This window comes from Equus caballus, chromosome 1, assembly GCF_041296265.1.
Source record: "Equus caballus isolate H_3958 breed thoroughbred chromosome 1, TB-T2T, whole genome shotgun sequence".
NCBI lineage: Eukaryota > Metazoa > Chordata > Mammalia > Perissodactyla > Equidae > Equus > Equus caballus.
The window spans coordinates 185090723-185106875 of NC_091684.1; the positions used below are offsets into that span (position 1 = coordinate 185090723).

Sequence of the window (16153 nt, forward strand, 5' to 3'; positions counted from 1 at the left end):
CGGGGTGGGGGGGGGGGTCCCCTCTCTCTAGTAATCGCGTAAAGCGAGAAAGTTCGGTCTGGCTGGCGAAAACAAAATGGGCTGAAACTTTCTTTTCGGTGAATGGAAGGCGAGACCCAAGCCACCCTCGGAGGACCCCGAGCTGCTGGGCGCCGGCGCCGCGAGACCCCGTCTTCCCGGGCGTCCCATCCGAGTCCCGGACTCGTCGGGTCTCCCGTGGGGGCGCGTCGGTCCCGTGTCCCCGAGCGGGAGACAGGCCGCCGGTGACGTCACGACAAGGGCGTGGCGCATGCAGATGAGCGCGCGCGCAGAGGCTGCCGGTCCCGCCCCGCGTGCGGAGATCCAGACGCTGTAGGGGTGGTCGTGGGGGTGGGCGAGGCGGGGCCGCGGGGCCTCCAGGGGGCGGGGGCGGGAGGCGGCGTGGCGGGGCGGGGCGGGGGAAGTGACCGTGCGTAAGGAGCGGGACCGGCGCGGGGGTGCGTGTCGGGGCGGGCCGAGCACCTCATACTTACCTGGCAGGGGAGATACCATGATCACGAAGGTGGTTTTCCCAGGGCGAGGCTTATCCATTGCACTCCGGATGTGCTGACCCCTGCGATTTCCCCAAATGTGGGAAACTCGACTGCATAATTTGTGGTAGTGGGGGACTGCGTTCGCGCTCTCCCCTGGCAATTTTGGTTTAAGAATATTAGACATCGGCTTACTTGTGGTTGTAAAAAGCGCTGTGTTTTTCTATCAACGTTCAGATGTTAAGTCTTAACTTCGGTTTTTTTGCTGTTATTGTTTTTGTGTTCAGAGTGTTTCAGTCGCATTTCTGTTTTTTTTTTTAAGAGCTTTTTGTGTGTTCTCACTAGGGACGGTTTCAAAGAGGCGTTTTATCTTTTCATTGTGAGACGAGGCAACTGTGAGAACCCCGGCCTGTGTTTGTGTTTCGAACACCATCCCCAACACGCCCTTCTCAGCGCTAGTCCTACCTGTGTTTTTCCCTGAGTTTTTTCCAGCGCTTTCATCACCTTGTTAGCGTGCTTTTCGAAGCGCAACTTCAGCATCAGCTGGCACGTGCGAGCGTGTTGGGACTGCAGAATCTCAGAACTCCCCTTTACAGCAACGACTGAATCAGAGCCAACATTTTAACAAGATTCTCCGTTCATTCCATACACGTTAAAGTTTGAGAAGCACTGACCTAACATACTATATATTTTAGTAACCTTACCCACTGGAATGTAAGTAATTTCCACGAGGTCAGGGATTCTTGGCTATTTTGGTGATGGTTCCATCCATAGTTGGGTAGAATAGTGCATGGCTATAATAGGTTTGTGAGGAAGATTGTTACTGAGCTAACATCTGTGCCAATCTTCCTCTATTTTACGTGGCATGGCACAACAGCATGATTTGACACAGCGATTCCAGGTCAGCACCCAGATCCAAACCTTCGAACCCAGGGCCGCTGAAACAGAGAACACTACGCCACAGGGCAGCCCCAGTAGGGTTTTGAGTTTTGGATTTGCAGTCTGTGGGGGGAGGGGTTCTTTTGTGTGTGTCTGTGTGTGTGTGTGTGTGTGTGTGTGTGTGGAAGATTAGCCCTGAGCTAGCAGCTGTGCCCATCTTTCTCTATTTTGTATGTGGGACGCCTGCCACAGCATGGCTTGTTAAGCAATGCATAGGTCCATGCTGGGATCCAACTCAGTGAACCCGAGGCCACTGAACTGGAGTGCTGGAACTTAACTGTTATGCCACCAGTCTGGCCCCCAATAGGTTTTTAACATACTATTTGAGTTAAGTGGTTCATCTCAGGCTTCAAAAGAAGTAAAAATAAAAGTTTCCCAGCAGGCTCCCAGGTTCTAGCCCTGAGTCCAGGTAAGATTAATAATACTGTGTCCTTCCTACAGGGAAATCACAGGGTTGGGAGCACTGCCTGTTCATCTTCATCAGCAATGTCTAGGAATACCGTCTGCTTGAGCCCCTGGATGAAAGCTATAAAAAAAAAAAAAAAAAAAAAACCAGGCCCTGAGCCCAGGGAGACAGGATCTCCTAGTCCACGCCGTGAGCCTCCAACCCAGCCTCCTTCCGCCCCTTTGCGCTTTAGGAGAATGTGATCACTTCACAGACATCGGAAAAAGGCCAGTCAAGGGGAAGCACCTTCTGTTTCTCCCCCGCCTGCCCCTCTCTTCATCCAGTGCTTCACCCTGGTTCAAGCTGCGGGAGGCAAAACTTTACTTTGACCCTCTTAGGGTCTCCGGCAGGACCTGAGAATCAAATGGACATAAAACAGAATAATAGGACATGTCCATGGGAGCCCCTTGGCAAAATGAAGACCCAAAGAAGCGGCTCGACCCAAAAGGAGCCCTGGTTCCTTTCAATGGAGAACGGTATTTAGAGACCAAGATCTGGTGCTTGGCGCTTGGTGTTTGTTGATGCCGGTGTGTCATTGCTTTCAGGCCCTGGTGTGTCATTTGCTTCGGTGGATTATAATCCATTGTTATCATTATCTCGATTTGGCCAGTCGGAACCCTTTCAAACTGACTCTAGTGCGCTTGACATGTCCGCCTCGGTCCCCGCGCATTTCTTTTACTTTCTGCCCCAGCTCCCACGTTCCAGGCTCAGCTTGTCTCTTCCCCGCCCCGCCTCGCTGGGCCCCTCCCCGCTCCTGCGCAGTGACCTAGGCTCACTTTCCGGTGCCGTGAGGCTCACTGACAGGGCACGGAGAAGGGATGCCCGGCTAGGCGGGGAGACCACGTCCAGGGGGTGACAAGGCCGAGAGATCCCCAGCCTTTGAGGCCTTGGCTCCCGTCCTCTGCCCAGCGACCTGGATTCCTGGGGCAGAGGCGGCTGCTTCCGGAAACAGGGCCCGGTTCTGTGGACCTCCTGGAGAGGCGCTGGAGCCAAGGGGGAGGGAGGGGCAGAGAACGCTGATGTCCGCGTTGGCCTCCTCGCCTTGGCTCCGTGCATTTTACAAACGTTTCACATGCCAGCTGGTGTGTGCCCACCACTCAAGACCGCTCAGCCACCCAGCGAAAGTCCCACCGAGGCCCGGCAAGCCACAGTGAGGTGGCCTCCCCTCGACTGAGAGTGTCCCCACTCCCTGACTGGGCGGCAGGCACCTCTGCACCTTCTAGGATGAGGGGCAGTGCCTCGGAAGGCACACCCGCCCCCCCCCCAACACACACACACCCCCCCCCCAGTACTTTCTGTGACACCCCAGACGGAAAGAGTCGGGCGCGGGGCTCACATTCACATGTGCTGGTCACCAAAATCCACTGGTCCCTCCCCTACCCCCACCCCCCACACACACACACCCTGCCACACCCCTCCACCCCCACCCCCCATTTCCCCAAAGCACCAAAAAGCTGGAGTGTCAAGGATTCCACACGTCTGCATCCTGGCAGGGGCTGTGTCCAATGAAGGCCTAAGGTTTGTAGGGGAAGCGGGGGGGAGAACCTCCCCCCCCCCTTCCCCTTAAGGTTCTTATGGCTGGTCGAATAATTTAAAAGGCAGGTTAGCAGGAGAAAATCAAAGTTTAATAGCATGTGTACATGGGAGAAACTCAGGAAAAACTGAGCCACTCAGCCATCTGGCCGAGGCTGCCCCTTTTAATATCTTCAGTTAAAGACAAGGAGGATGCTAGGGGCAGTGGTCTGGAATTTCAGAGGGGAGGAAGACAATTTACATGGAGGGGGAAATGCAAATGTTTGTTAAACAGGTTTTGCTGGGCCAAAAAATGAGTTTGTTGGTGTCTTTCTAGCACACCTATTTTACATTATACAACAGCTATCATAAGGTATGAGCTCCTTCCAGGAACAGGCCTTCTGTGTTAAATTCTTTTAGGCAGTTTGGGGGAAGGTCAAATATTCTTCCTGAGTCTTTATTGTCTTCACCTCGAGATAAGAGAGTGGTGCATCTTGGGGCGGCCTGCCCTGAACCCCATCAGTTCCCTCCTCTGAAACTTCCCCGGAAGTTTTACATATTAAAAGCTGAGCTGGTGACTGTGGAGAGAGAAATCGAGTTAGTAAACAAGTAGTAAGAAATCTGCAAAGAGACGAAAGAAAGTAGATTAGAATGAGGATAAACAAGCAGAAAAGAACAAACCGTAGCACATTTCCCCACACTCCATTAAACCAGTTCCCCAATCCTGGAAATGTCAGTCCTATAAAATGTGTGAGCTTCATTTATCTGATTGAAAATGTCAATAGTCTCTTCTAATAGATGTAAGTTAGATTCTACCTGCCCTGTTTGATTCACATAAAAGCAACCTTTTACGCCAACAATGGCACAAGCTCCTCCTTGCTGGGCAGTCAACGCATCCACAGCACGTCGATTTTGGAGTACCACAGAGGCTATGCTGTCAATCTCTGACCGGAGTATTTTCAAAGTCTGCATGGTGGTGTTGAACTCTTGTAGCATCACCATGGAGAGATTTAAGATCGCCTTTTCCAACTCATAATCTCCAAAGCTGGGGAATAAGACTCTCAATGCTGAAAAGAACTTGCATTTGTGATACACAAGCAGATTCTCCGTGATTTCTCGGCCTGCACGTTTATGTGGCACAATCTTATGAACAAGTTTGCAATCTGGCTGGCATTTAGGGTAGAGTATTTGGTGACACAAGGGGCCAGGTATCCGAGTCCACAGCATCCTGACCAATTAGGTGGGAATCCTTTGTATACTTTGTTGCCACATAAAATAGAAAGACCAGTGTGGTTTACAGACAAGGTTAGAACTGGATCTGTGGTTCCCCCGGTCTGGAGTATCCCATGCCCTATGCCACTGGCACTGTTAGTGCCTAAACATCTCCATTTTCCATGCGCTCCTGTCAATCTGTGAGAACAGCACAGATTGCGAAATAGCTGGTACAAGAGGCCTGCGGTCTGGTTTCGGCAGCTATAAAGCCTGGTCCTGTCACCTGACCGAGTGAGTCCAGATTTTTGATCCACCCATATATAGTTTGTAGCACTGGGCAGCTTACCCATGCAGGCAGCTGCAATACCCCAAGTTGTACATGGGTGGCTCGTAAGCCATCCAGAGCATTTGGTGATTTGGCAGATGTTTGTGCCAAAGGGAGTAGTGTTAGAGCCACTTGTAACTCCCTTGAGAGGTGTGACGATGCCACCTGTGGAACCAAACCAGAGAGTTTGATTACGATATTATCCTGGTATGTCACCCAGGAAAGGTCTGGGGTCATGTTTACTTTCAATGCAGAGGGAAAACCTTTCACCTGTTGTCTTTACCTGGGCAAGGGACAGTCCCTGGGCTTCTACAGAGGCTTTCTGGGGCCCAAGTGACTCACCAGGAGAAGAGGCCGAGCGAAGTTTCCTTGTTGTGGACACCATACCCTGCACATCCATCTTCCATACTTAGTCCACCAGGTGTTCACTTCAGCAGGAAGAAAGACTAGTTCACGTTCTTTTGCACTATCTAGCTGTTGACATAACCAGCAGTCAGATTGATTAGTTAGCGTGGCCAAGGCTTGATAAACTGGCATAAGGGGGTGTTTGGTCTGTGCTCGACCCATTGAAAAAGAGAGGGTTAGTAAAAGCAAGACACAGGTTGGAAAAGAGCCCATAGCGGAGACTTAGAGAGGAGAGGTAGGATGGATAGAGACCAGCTCTCTCCAGTCAGCTTTCTAATAAAGGATTTAAAGGAATATATATATTTGCTAATAGTTGTGTGTGTGGGGGGGGGGATTGTTAAAAGCAAGGCGGGGAAAATAGGTGAAAGCAAGCTTTCTTGATCCGTGGTCTTGGGAAAAGCTGTCTACTTCGTGAGGCCAACTGCTTCTGGGGCCTGGATATTGGCCCTGAAAATCCTTAGTCTAAGGTCGCCTGTGGGCACTGTCTCCCAGTTGTCTTGAGAGCGATGTTCTAGGTCTATTTTGGTGTGGCTTGCACGGATCCAGGAAGATTTTTCCTTTGCTTTGATGGCAGTGAAGATGGTCAGCAGGACTTCATAAGTTCCTTCCCAGCGAGGTGACAGAGTTTTCTCTTCTAAAGACCTTGATGTGCACCCAAAATCTCCTGGTCAAAAGGGATGGTAAGGCTTGTCAGAAGGTGCAGGCCATGGCTCTTTTACCTGTTGACAATCTGCTTCAAGAATACTAGTCAAGGGGCTGGCCCAGTGGCACAGTGGTTAAGTGCGCACGTCCCACTTTGGTGGCCCAGGATTCGCCGGTTCAGATCCTGGGAGTGGACATGGCACTGCTTGGCAAGCCATGCTGTGGTAGGCATCCCACATAGAAAGTAGAGGAAGATGGGCACGGATGTTAGCTCAGGGCCAGTCTTCCTCAGTGAAAAGAGGAGGATTGGCAGCAGGTAGCTCAGGGCTAATCTTCCTTAAAAAAAAAAAAAAAAAGACTACTAGTCAATTTTTGTATATAGCTAGATAGCTAGTCGTAGCATTAAATTGTTCACTTCAATTCCCATAATATTCACTTAATCCAGGAATGGAAGATTTAGAGATGCCGGTAGGCATCGGGAATACAAAAACAATGTCAAAAGGAGTCAATCCATGTCTCCTATTTGAAGTGTTTTAAATCTTTCTAAGGGCCAAGGGCAGAGCTTCTGGCCATTTAAGTCCAGTTTCTTGACAGACCTTTCCTAAAGTCCTTTCTATGTCTAGATTTTTATATTCCACTTGCTCTGATGATGCTCTGGTGATATGGGGCATGAAATTTTAATCAGTACCCCAGAGTTTTTGCAAGCAAGTGGTTCATCTCTGCTGTAAAATGAGCTCCTTGCTCTGCTTCGATCCATAAAGGAACACCCAAATGAGGAAGAACTTCAGTTATTAATTTCTTTTCCACTTGTGTGGCATCTGCATGTCTAGTCAGATAGCATTCAGTCCGTCCACTAAACATGCAGACAATAACTGGTGAGAGTAGCCTAAAGCTGGGGGCAAGTCTATGAGGTCCATTTGGAGCCTCGCAAAGGGCAGCGTGGGCCTGGGAGGACTTCCTGGCCTTTGCTGGTTTCTCCCAGAAACTTGGTAAGATTTGCAAGTAGTGCACTGGGAAATAATTTGGTCAGAAATTTTATGGATGCCAGGGGCAAACCAATTGTCTTTTAGTTCCTTAACTATCCCCCATTTGCACCTATGTTCCGTTTGGTGGGAGATAAGTGATGAGCGCAAGCCAAAAAAATCACAAGAAAAGGAGCTAAGGAAATGTATAATCCGTCTGATAATTGTTTGGCACCCTTTTGTATCCAACTGTCTCTCAGACTGTGGGGCATTTGCCTGGTAGTTAATAGTATGAGTCAGGGATAAAGGCAGGTTTAAAAATGGGATGGAAAAAGGATGAGGGGGGTCCGTTGTGAGCTGCCTGTTTAGCAGCTCCGTGAGCCCTGGCACTTCCTAAAGATATGACGTCACTCTCCTTCGTATGGGCTGAACAGTGAACAATGGCAGTTGTAGAAGGGAAGTGAATAGCTTGTAGTAAGGCTGCAGTTAAGCATCCATTAGCAATAGGAGTTCCTGCAGAAGTTAAGCATTCACGGGCTTTCCAAATTGTGCCAACAGCGTGGCGCACTCTGAAAGCGTATCTGGAGTCTGTGTAAATAGCGGCAGTTTTTCCTTTTACTGATATGGAAGCTCTAGTAAGAGCTATGAGTTCCTCAGCTCGGGCTGATTTTACAGTGGGCAGAGAATAAGCTTCAAGCCTTTCATGTGGAGAAGCTATGGCATAACCAGTTATTATGTTTCCCCAGAAACTTCATTATAGGTCATCACAAAACAGAAGTAAGTCTGAATTGTCTAAAGGGATGTCTGAAAGATCCTCTCCTGGCTTTGACACCATTTCTATAGTTGCGAGGCAATCATGTGGGATGGAGTGGGGTTCTCCATCATCAGGGAGGGGCAGTAAAGTCGCTGGATTTGAAGTGTTACAACAACGTAAGTTGATGGAAGGGTTGGTTAAAAGAGCCTGCTCATATCCCTGTCGCCGAATAGACAGGCGTTGTGTCCTATGTACTTGCAAAATAGCGGACACGGCAAAGGGAACATACACGTGAACGGGAGAGCCTCATGTTAGAGCACTGGCTTTGTCGATCAAGGTGGCAGCTGCGGCTGCCGCAGGTAAGTATGGGGGCATATCTGATCCCACAGAGTCTAGTTTGCGTGAGAAATATGCTGTAGGACTTATTTGAGAGGCAAAAGACTGTGCTAGAACGCCTGCAGCAATTCCGTTACTTTCATGAGAGTACAGATGAAAAGGTTTGTCAAAATTTGGTAAACCAAGAGGCAGAGGCATGGAAAAAGCTAATTTTAAGGCTTCAAAGGAGGTTAATGCCTCTGAAGGCCAGGAAATAGGCTCTGGAAGGATATCTTGGAGAAGAGCATATAGTGTTTAGCAAGGGCTGCAGAATTAGGAATCCACGGGCAGCAGTAACCAGCTGCTCCTAGAAATTTATGTAACCGTTTTTTTGTTTTGGGGAGAGGGATGGACAAACTTGACTCCAGGCATTCTGGGGTGAGTTTTGAATGCCTTGAGATATCTCATGCCCTAAGTAGGTAACAGTAGTTTGCACCCACTGAAGTTTGGATCTGGAGGTTTTATGACCTCGTTCAGCTCGTGCCTTCGGGAGAATGAGGGGTCTCTAAGGGCTCCCTGCTCAGTTTGATTACAGAGTAGAAGGTCACCCACATATTGAACAAGAGTGGAGCCTTGAGTAAAGGCTACAGAATCCAAGTCAGCTTTAAGGACTTGGGGAAATATTGAGGGGGGCTCACAATATCCCCGAGGTATGCGAGTCCACGTTAATTGTCTCCCTTTAAATGTAAATGCAAAAAGGAATTGTAAGTCAGGGCGCAACAGGATTGAAAAGGAAGTTGAACAGAGGTCAACTACTGTAAACCAAGCTGCTTCAGCCGGGGTTGAGGTCAGGATGACAGCTGGATTAGGGACGACAGGATGCCGAGGAAATACAAGAGTTTACGGCTCTGAGGTCTTATATAAATCTATAGATTTGGTCCCCATCTGAGTCAAATTTGCCTTCTTGTTTTACTGGCAAGATTGGAGTGTTACAGGGTGAGGAAGTAAAAACTAGCCCTGTTGCAAAAAGGAGTCAATTATGGGTTCAATTCCTCACTCTGCTTCTCTAGAGAGCGGGTATTGGGCTACTGATGGAAACGGTTTATTCTTTTTCCAAGTAATGTGCACGAGTTCTGCACTGAGCAACAATCCTACCTCATTTGCAGGTGTAGTCAAGAGACTAATTGGGACATCTTTTAGAGACTCATCCTCTTCAGAAGAATTTAAATCAGGATGAGTTTCTAGCAAGGGAAAGTAGAAGACTTTGGTCAGGGGTTTGGTCAGAGGATAAGGAGATAAAAATATCTTTTTCATTACAATTTATAGTGGCATTAAATTTACATAACAAGTTTCTGCCAAAGAGGTTTGCTGGTGAACAGTCAGAGACCAGAAAGGCATGATGAGTGTTAAGGGGGCCTCAAGATACGGGAGTGGGCTGAGACACGGGCAGTGAAATAGGCTGCCCAGAGACTCCAACAGCTTGAAGAGAATCAGAGGTGACAGGTAGAGATAAATCCTCCAAGTGGGTAGTAGGGAAAGTCCCACCAGCATAACTAAAAAATTCAGCTCCCAATCCTCTATTTTAAGTTTAATGGTAGGCTCAAGGGTGCGACTGAGGAACAGGTGACCCCATCATTTAGGGGAGAAATGCCCCTCAGGAGGAGACAAACGGGCCTTCTGGGGGTGCTGGAGCCACGCGGGGACATTTTTAAAATTTTCCCTTCTCTTAAGAGCGGGACATTCTCTTTTCCAATGCTCTGGTTCCTTGCAATACCTGCAATTGTCTGGGGGCCAATAGGGAGGCCTCCAAGTGGGCTTTAGTTTGCTTTCAGAGTTGCCTTTTTGCTTCTCAAAAGAATCAACTTGTAAAGCGAGAAGAGTTGTCTTTAATTCTCTTTTTCTTTTGCTTTCCTGGAGACTATTTTCAAAGAACTGTGTAGCAGCCTCGATTATTACACTTAATGGTTGCCCCAACGAACCAACCATACTATTTTGAATGTTTTTTTATATCAGGAAGAAAATTTCCATCTAAAGCAGAAATTAGGCGATTCCTATGTTCTGGGGTCTCCAGGTTTAATGCAGCGTGCCTTTGAAAACCTGTATAAAACGTTCAGCAAAGGCTTTTGGATGGTCCCCTTCCTTCTGAGTGCATAATTCAACTTTTGACCAATTAACTCTAGGAGGAAATGCCTCGAAAATCGCTCCTATTAAGCCTTGCCTAGCAGAATCACTTCCTGGTTATTTGCAGGAGGGCCTGCGAGAGGGTCTGGCCACCTGGTTCCCCTGTGAAGGGGGTTTTCTCCAGGGGGTCGTCTGGCCTGTCTGATAACTACAATGTAATCATGGACCACAGTTTGAGAACCGCCGCTCTTTATCAGGACTTTAACAAACTGTAAGTAACACGACTCTATAATTATGCCATTAAAAAGTGTAAGCTTTAGCCATGGAGAAAAAAACCTTACTTTTGTGGGATCTTGTCATCCTATCGGATTTAGCAGATGCATCCTTAACTCGGATATGATATTCTAAAAGGAATGTTCGTTCATGCTCAAAGAAATCATCTACATCCTATAAGATCAAAAGAAAATATAAACTTTTTTCACTTATTTGCTTTAGTGCAATACATAAATCAGTTTATCATTCTAATCATAAAAGATCATCAATAAAACAGCACAGCTATCCTCTAATAATCAGGTGTTAGAGTGATTTCATCAACAAGTTCAGACTTTAACAGACATGCGTTTCCATCTCTCAAGGAAGAAATCTGTGGTTTGTGTCCGCAGGCTGAGCTCCCCACGTGGTTCACGTTCACATGCTGTACTCTGAAACATGCTCCTGAGCTCTGCCTCTCCAATCCGGCCTCCCCAACAAATAACTATGCCAGCGGGAGTGACCGATGGCTCCCGAGAAAAAAGAAAGAAACTCTGCTAGACAAGCGAAAATCTCTCTCTCTTGGTCTCATGTATTCTGTGGGCCGTGCCTGAAGGCTGCCGGGCCCTCTCAATAGGGCCCTCTTTGCTTTGAGGAACCTGGCCAAACTAACTATCCGGGAGCAGTTATGGCGTTAACCAGCATCTTCAACCTTTTTTTGGAACAAAAAAAAATTTTTACTTGTAATAACTCTCCTCCCTTGAGTACAAATTGTTTTAGATTCTGAGTGATGAAATGGGAGGTATGCATAAAGCACTTGCATTCTAAAGTGTGGTAGACTCTAGAAAAGCCTTTTAGTGACTGAGTTGCAACTGAACCAGCTACTTTTTTTCAGAGAACACCGTTTTTACTTGAAAGGATGACTGACAGACAAACTGTAATTATTCAGACTTGAGTATTTGGTGACCTTTTCTTAAAAATTAATGAAACAAGCCTGTCACTGCAAGGAAAACAACTAACAGTATGTGTTGACAATGATAAAAGTCAAGCTTTCCAGCAATAATTAGAATTTTGGAAAACTTGTATCCATTACCATGAGCTTGCTTCCCAATAATGAAAGACTTGTCTGAGGAGATTGATAATATTAGTGAATGTGATTTTTTTGATATTATATACTAAGTGTGTCAACATTGGAGGAGCTGCATAGTTCATTGAACTAATACTTTCTGAACGATCACGTGCATGAAGTTACAAAATCACGCATGTAAAAGATCCATTCAAAGTGCAAGATAGACCAGTGGGTTTTTTGAACAACGTTATGAGGTATAATTGATATCATAAGCTGCAATATTCAATGTATACAGTTTGATAAGTTTTGACATGTGTAAAATCATTGCTACGATCAAGATAATATCCATCACCACCAAAAGTTTCCTTGTGGCCCTTTGTAATTCCTCGCTCCCACTTGTCCCCAGGCAGCTGCTGATCTGCTTTCTGTCTCTACTGATTGGTACGCATCCCCCTAGGTTCTTTACATGTTCATACGGATTGTAGAATCAGCTTGTCACTTTCTACAAAAATGCCTGCTGGGATTTTGATTGGAATTGTATAGAATCTGTAGATCAGTTTGGAAAAAATTGACATCGTAATGATATTGATTCTTTTTTTTTTGATTGGCCCTGAGCTGACACCTGTTGCCAATCTTTTTTTTTTCCCCTTCTTCTTCTCCCTTAAGCCCTCCAGTACATAGCTGCATATTCTAGTTGTAGGTCCTTCGAGTTCTACTGTGTGGGACACCGCCTTAGCATGGCTTGATGAGCGGTGCTAGGTCCACACCCAGGATCCAAAGTGCCAAAACCCTGAGCCACCAAAGTGGAGCATGCAAACCCAGCCACTCGGCTGTGGGGCTAGGCCCGGATATTGATTCTTCTGACTCAAGAATATGGTATATATCTTTCCATTTAGTTAGGTTTTCTTTAAATTCTCTCAGCAATGTTTCATAGTTTCCATTGTACACATCTTGTACATCTTTAGTTAGACTGATCCCTAATTTTTTTTTTAAAGATTGGCACCTGAGCTAACGACTATTGAATATCTTTTTTTTTTCTTCTGCTTTTTCTCCCCAAATTCCCCCAGTACATAGTTGTATATTTTACTTGTGGGTCCTTCTAGTTGTGGCATGTGGGACACTGCCTCAGTGTGGCCCGATGAGCAGTGCCATGTCCACGCCCAGGATCCCAACCAAGGAAATCCAGGGCCACTGAAGCAGAGCACAGGAACTTAATCACTCGGCCACAGGGCTGGCCCCAATCCCTAATTGTTTTTTGATGGTAATGTAAATGATGTGGTTTTTTAAATTTCAGTTTCCAGTTGTTCTTTACTAATATATAGAAATACAATGTATTTTCAATATTGATCTTGTATCTTGCAAACCATACTAAATAGACTATTAGTTCTAGTAACTATTTTGTGGATTCCTTAGGATTTTCTACATAGATGATCATCTGCTAATAAAAACAGTTATGCTTCTTCCTTTTCAATTTGGATGCTGTTTCTCTCTTTTCCTTGCCCCGATGTACTATAGCTATACCGTCCACTCCAGTGCTGATGGAAGTGGTGGGGGCCGGCGTTTTTGCCTCATTACTTATCTTGTGGGGAAAGCATGCAGCTTCAAACCATTAATTATGTTGTCATGTGTAGGTTTTTCTTAGATGCGTTTTATCAGGTTGAGAAATTTCTCTTGAATTCCTAGTTTTCTGAGACAGTTTTTTCTTCTTTAAAGTCAGGAATGAGTGTTGGAACATTTGTCAAATGTTCTTTCTGAAACTATTGAGATAATCATATAGTTTTTTTTCAGTCTATAAATATGGTTAATTGCATTGATTGATTTTCAGATGTTAAACCAACTTTGAATTCTTGGGATAGCTATCACTTATCCCAATGGGGTTTAATTTAACAGAGTACAAAAAGTTCATTGATACACTTTTAGATTCCACATTGCTAACTGTTAAAGAAACTACCACTTGTTGAGTTTTGATGTGGTATCAAAGAAGAATATCCACAACCGTCTGAAAATATTAGTAAAATATATCTTCCCTGTTCAGCTACACGTCTGTTTGAGGCTAGATTTTCTCTACATACTTAAACAAAACCAGTATATTGCAGTAGTTTAAATGCAGAAGCAGATAAGAGAATCCAACCGTCTTCTGTTAAGCCAGACACAAAAGAGATTTGCAAGAATGTAACAGTCACTCTGCTCACCAATTTAAAAAAAGCACATAGTTATTCTTTTTTTTTTTTTAAGATTTTATTTTTTTCCTTTTTCTCCCAAAGCCCCCCAGCACATAGTTGTATATTTTAGTTGTGGGTCCTTCTAGTTGTGGGATGTGGGACGCTGCCTCAACATGGCCTGATGAGCAGTGCCATGTCTGCACCCAGGATTCGAACCAGCGAAATCCTGGACCGCCAAAGCGGAGTGCCAGAACTTAACCACTTGGCCACAGGGCCGGCCCCACTCGTAGTTATTCTTCATTTGAAATGTTATTTATGTTGATGTAATGGTTTTGATGATATTATTCTAAATGAATTAGTAAATATTTAAAATTTTGTTTTACTTTAAAAATATAGTACATATTGATAAATATAACCAACATAAATGAAAAGTCTTTAGGATTCTCAGTAGTTTTGAAGAGTGTAACAGAGCCCTTAGACCAGGTTTGAGAACCTCTGATACAGACACTCACTTAGTAGGGACCTGAAAGTGTGAGCCTCCATTTTTGAGGATTGTTACGTGTCGGAGTAGAAAGGAGGAAATGCAGAAGTCTCTGGCTTGGTAACTTCTGTTCTTGTGTCATTCTTTTAGGAGGATTAAGAGTTATTTTTGTATTTTATATTCTTATATCTTTGTGATTTGCAGATTTCTTCTAATGAAGTAGCAGTTTATACTTGCCTGTTCCAAAATTAAGAACTCTAAAGTAAAAGTGTGGGAAACCTGAATTTCTTCCTAGATTCATTACCAATTTGCTTTAGAGCCTGTTAGACCACATGATTGGTCTTATGTGGGTTTCCTTGTTTATAAAATGACATTAAGGATAGAATATCTTACACTTTTACTCCTCTATTAAGAAAAAGTTTGTAAATAGGACATGGTACATACTAGTGTGGATTGTAATTATTAGGAATTAGGAATGCCCTTAATTTTAGGTTTGATGATTTAAAATGGGACCCTACTATACTTTTTAATTTCTTACAGACCTATTTAGTTCATAAACTAAATATCTGTTAGCGCATGGCATATCTATTTTGTGCCAACCATTGTGTTAGACGGTGGTGACTTCAAGATGAAGAAAATATAGTCTGTGCCTTTAAGGAGGGCAAAAAATTACAGTACATTGTAATAAGTCTTATCACAGAGGATGTATTGTGGCTGTGGAAACGTGAAGAACTGCAAAGGTAGAGAATCAATCATCTGTTAAGGAAACTGAAGAAATTAGTGATTCTTCTTATTTCTATTTATTGACCCAGACGGAATGGTGCTTTAGGAGAGATGACAGTGAACCTGTTTTACAAAATACTCATCATAAAGTAAAAACCACTTCTTTGTAATGAATGAACTTTGCCTGGAGTATGAAAACTTAAGCCTTTCAGCATCATTGTGAATTCTGAGGTATAACATCAGGGCAGTTTGCATATTGTCTGTGATCACATAATAATGTGAAGAGGGTGATGTTCTCAGAGCCAGGTGTTATTAGAATCCTGGAATTTCTTTCTCTAAAAAGTACTTTCAGGGCCAACTTAAGCATAAAATATTAATGTATTCGATAGTAAACACAAAACTCGTTTTTGATTCCTGCCTCTTGATAAACCAACCTTTAAGTGATTTTTAGGTATTACTTATTTTTTAAATGAAACTTGGAGGTTAAGATAATAGGAAGGAGTCCCACCTACAAAAGTTACCGTCCACAGATGTTAAAATAGGTGTTTTGACTAACACTAAGTACAGTAAACAGTCACTAAATTTCAGATTTATCAGTTGAACATGGTTTTGTACAACACAAGTATAAGAATTACTCTTTTGTTAGAGAATAAACACATGAAAGCCTGTAAAACTACTGCTAGTATACGTGGGAATTTCCATTCAAAGTAGGCATGTCTTGGATGTTATTAATTAATAATAGCAAACATTTGTATAGTACTGTACTTGCTATTTGCTAGGTACCATAGTAAGATTTATTAACTCATTTAATCCTCCAAATAATTACAGGAAGTGGGTACTATCATTATCTCCCATCTCCAGGTGAGGAAATTGAGGCATAGACAAGTTAAGTGATGTGCTGGTTTTCGGGAAGCTGGGATTGGACCCCAGGCAGTAGGCATTGCACTGCACAGTCCTTTTTCTGAAACCAGTAGAAGCATCCGTTATAATCTTTTCGCAACAAGCGCCTTGTCCTGTGGGGCGAGCCCTAGGAAGAGTATTGTGCTGAAGTTGAATACTTGGCTTCCCAGCACCCAAGGGTAGTGTGCCACCATTCATCTAGCTTGCCACATGCCATCATTTCCCCTCCTCCCTCAGGGACTGGGTGTAAATCCTGCCTATTTCACTTCCTACGTATCTTTCAGCTTTGTGGGTTTCTCTCTGCTCTCACCCTTCCCACGGTCTTCATCCTGACCCTCTGTGTCTGACACAGCAGTTTCCTAGTTGCTCACCCTCCCTTTGTGTCTCTCTACTTCTAGTCTTTACTCTGGGAAGCAGCATTGGTTGTC

The 16153-nt window shown here is 44.8% G+C and overlaps 1 protein-coding gene and 1 non-coding gene across 2 annotated transcripts in view; one reads left to right on the forward strand and one right to left on the reverse strand.

Annotated features, from left to right (window-relative positions):
- The first annotated feature begins 504 nt into the window (after nucleotides 1-504).
- Nucleotides 505-668, forward strand: LOC111769686 (U1 spliceosomal RNA). The gene has a single exon (XR_002802459.1). It is a non-coding gene; the product is annotated as a U1 spliceosomal RNA (small nuclear RNA).
- Nucleotides 669-3496: 2828 nt separating this feature from the next.
- SNX6 (sorting nexin 6) overlaps nucleotides 3497-16153 on the reverse strand; it is a 110468-nt gene continuing 97811 nt past the window's right edge. The window contains exons 8-10 of the transcript XR_011428520.1: nucleotides 10483-10588; nucleotides 5285-6011; nucleotides 3497-5107 (exon numbers count right to left, since the gene is read on the reverse strand). The gene's annotated coding sequence lies outside the window, so the exon portion shown is untranslated. The remainder of the gene's footprint in view (nucleotides 5108-5284; nucleotides 6012-10482; nucleotides 10589-16153) is intronic.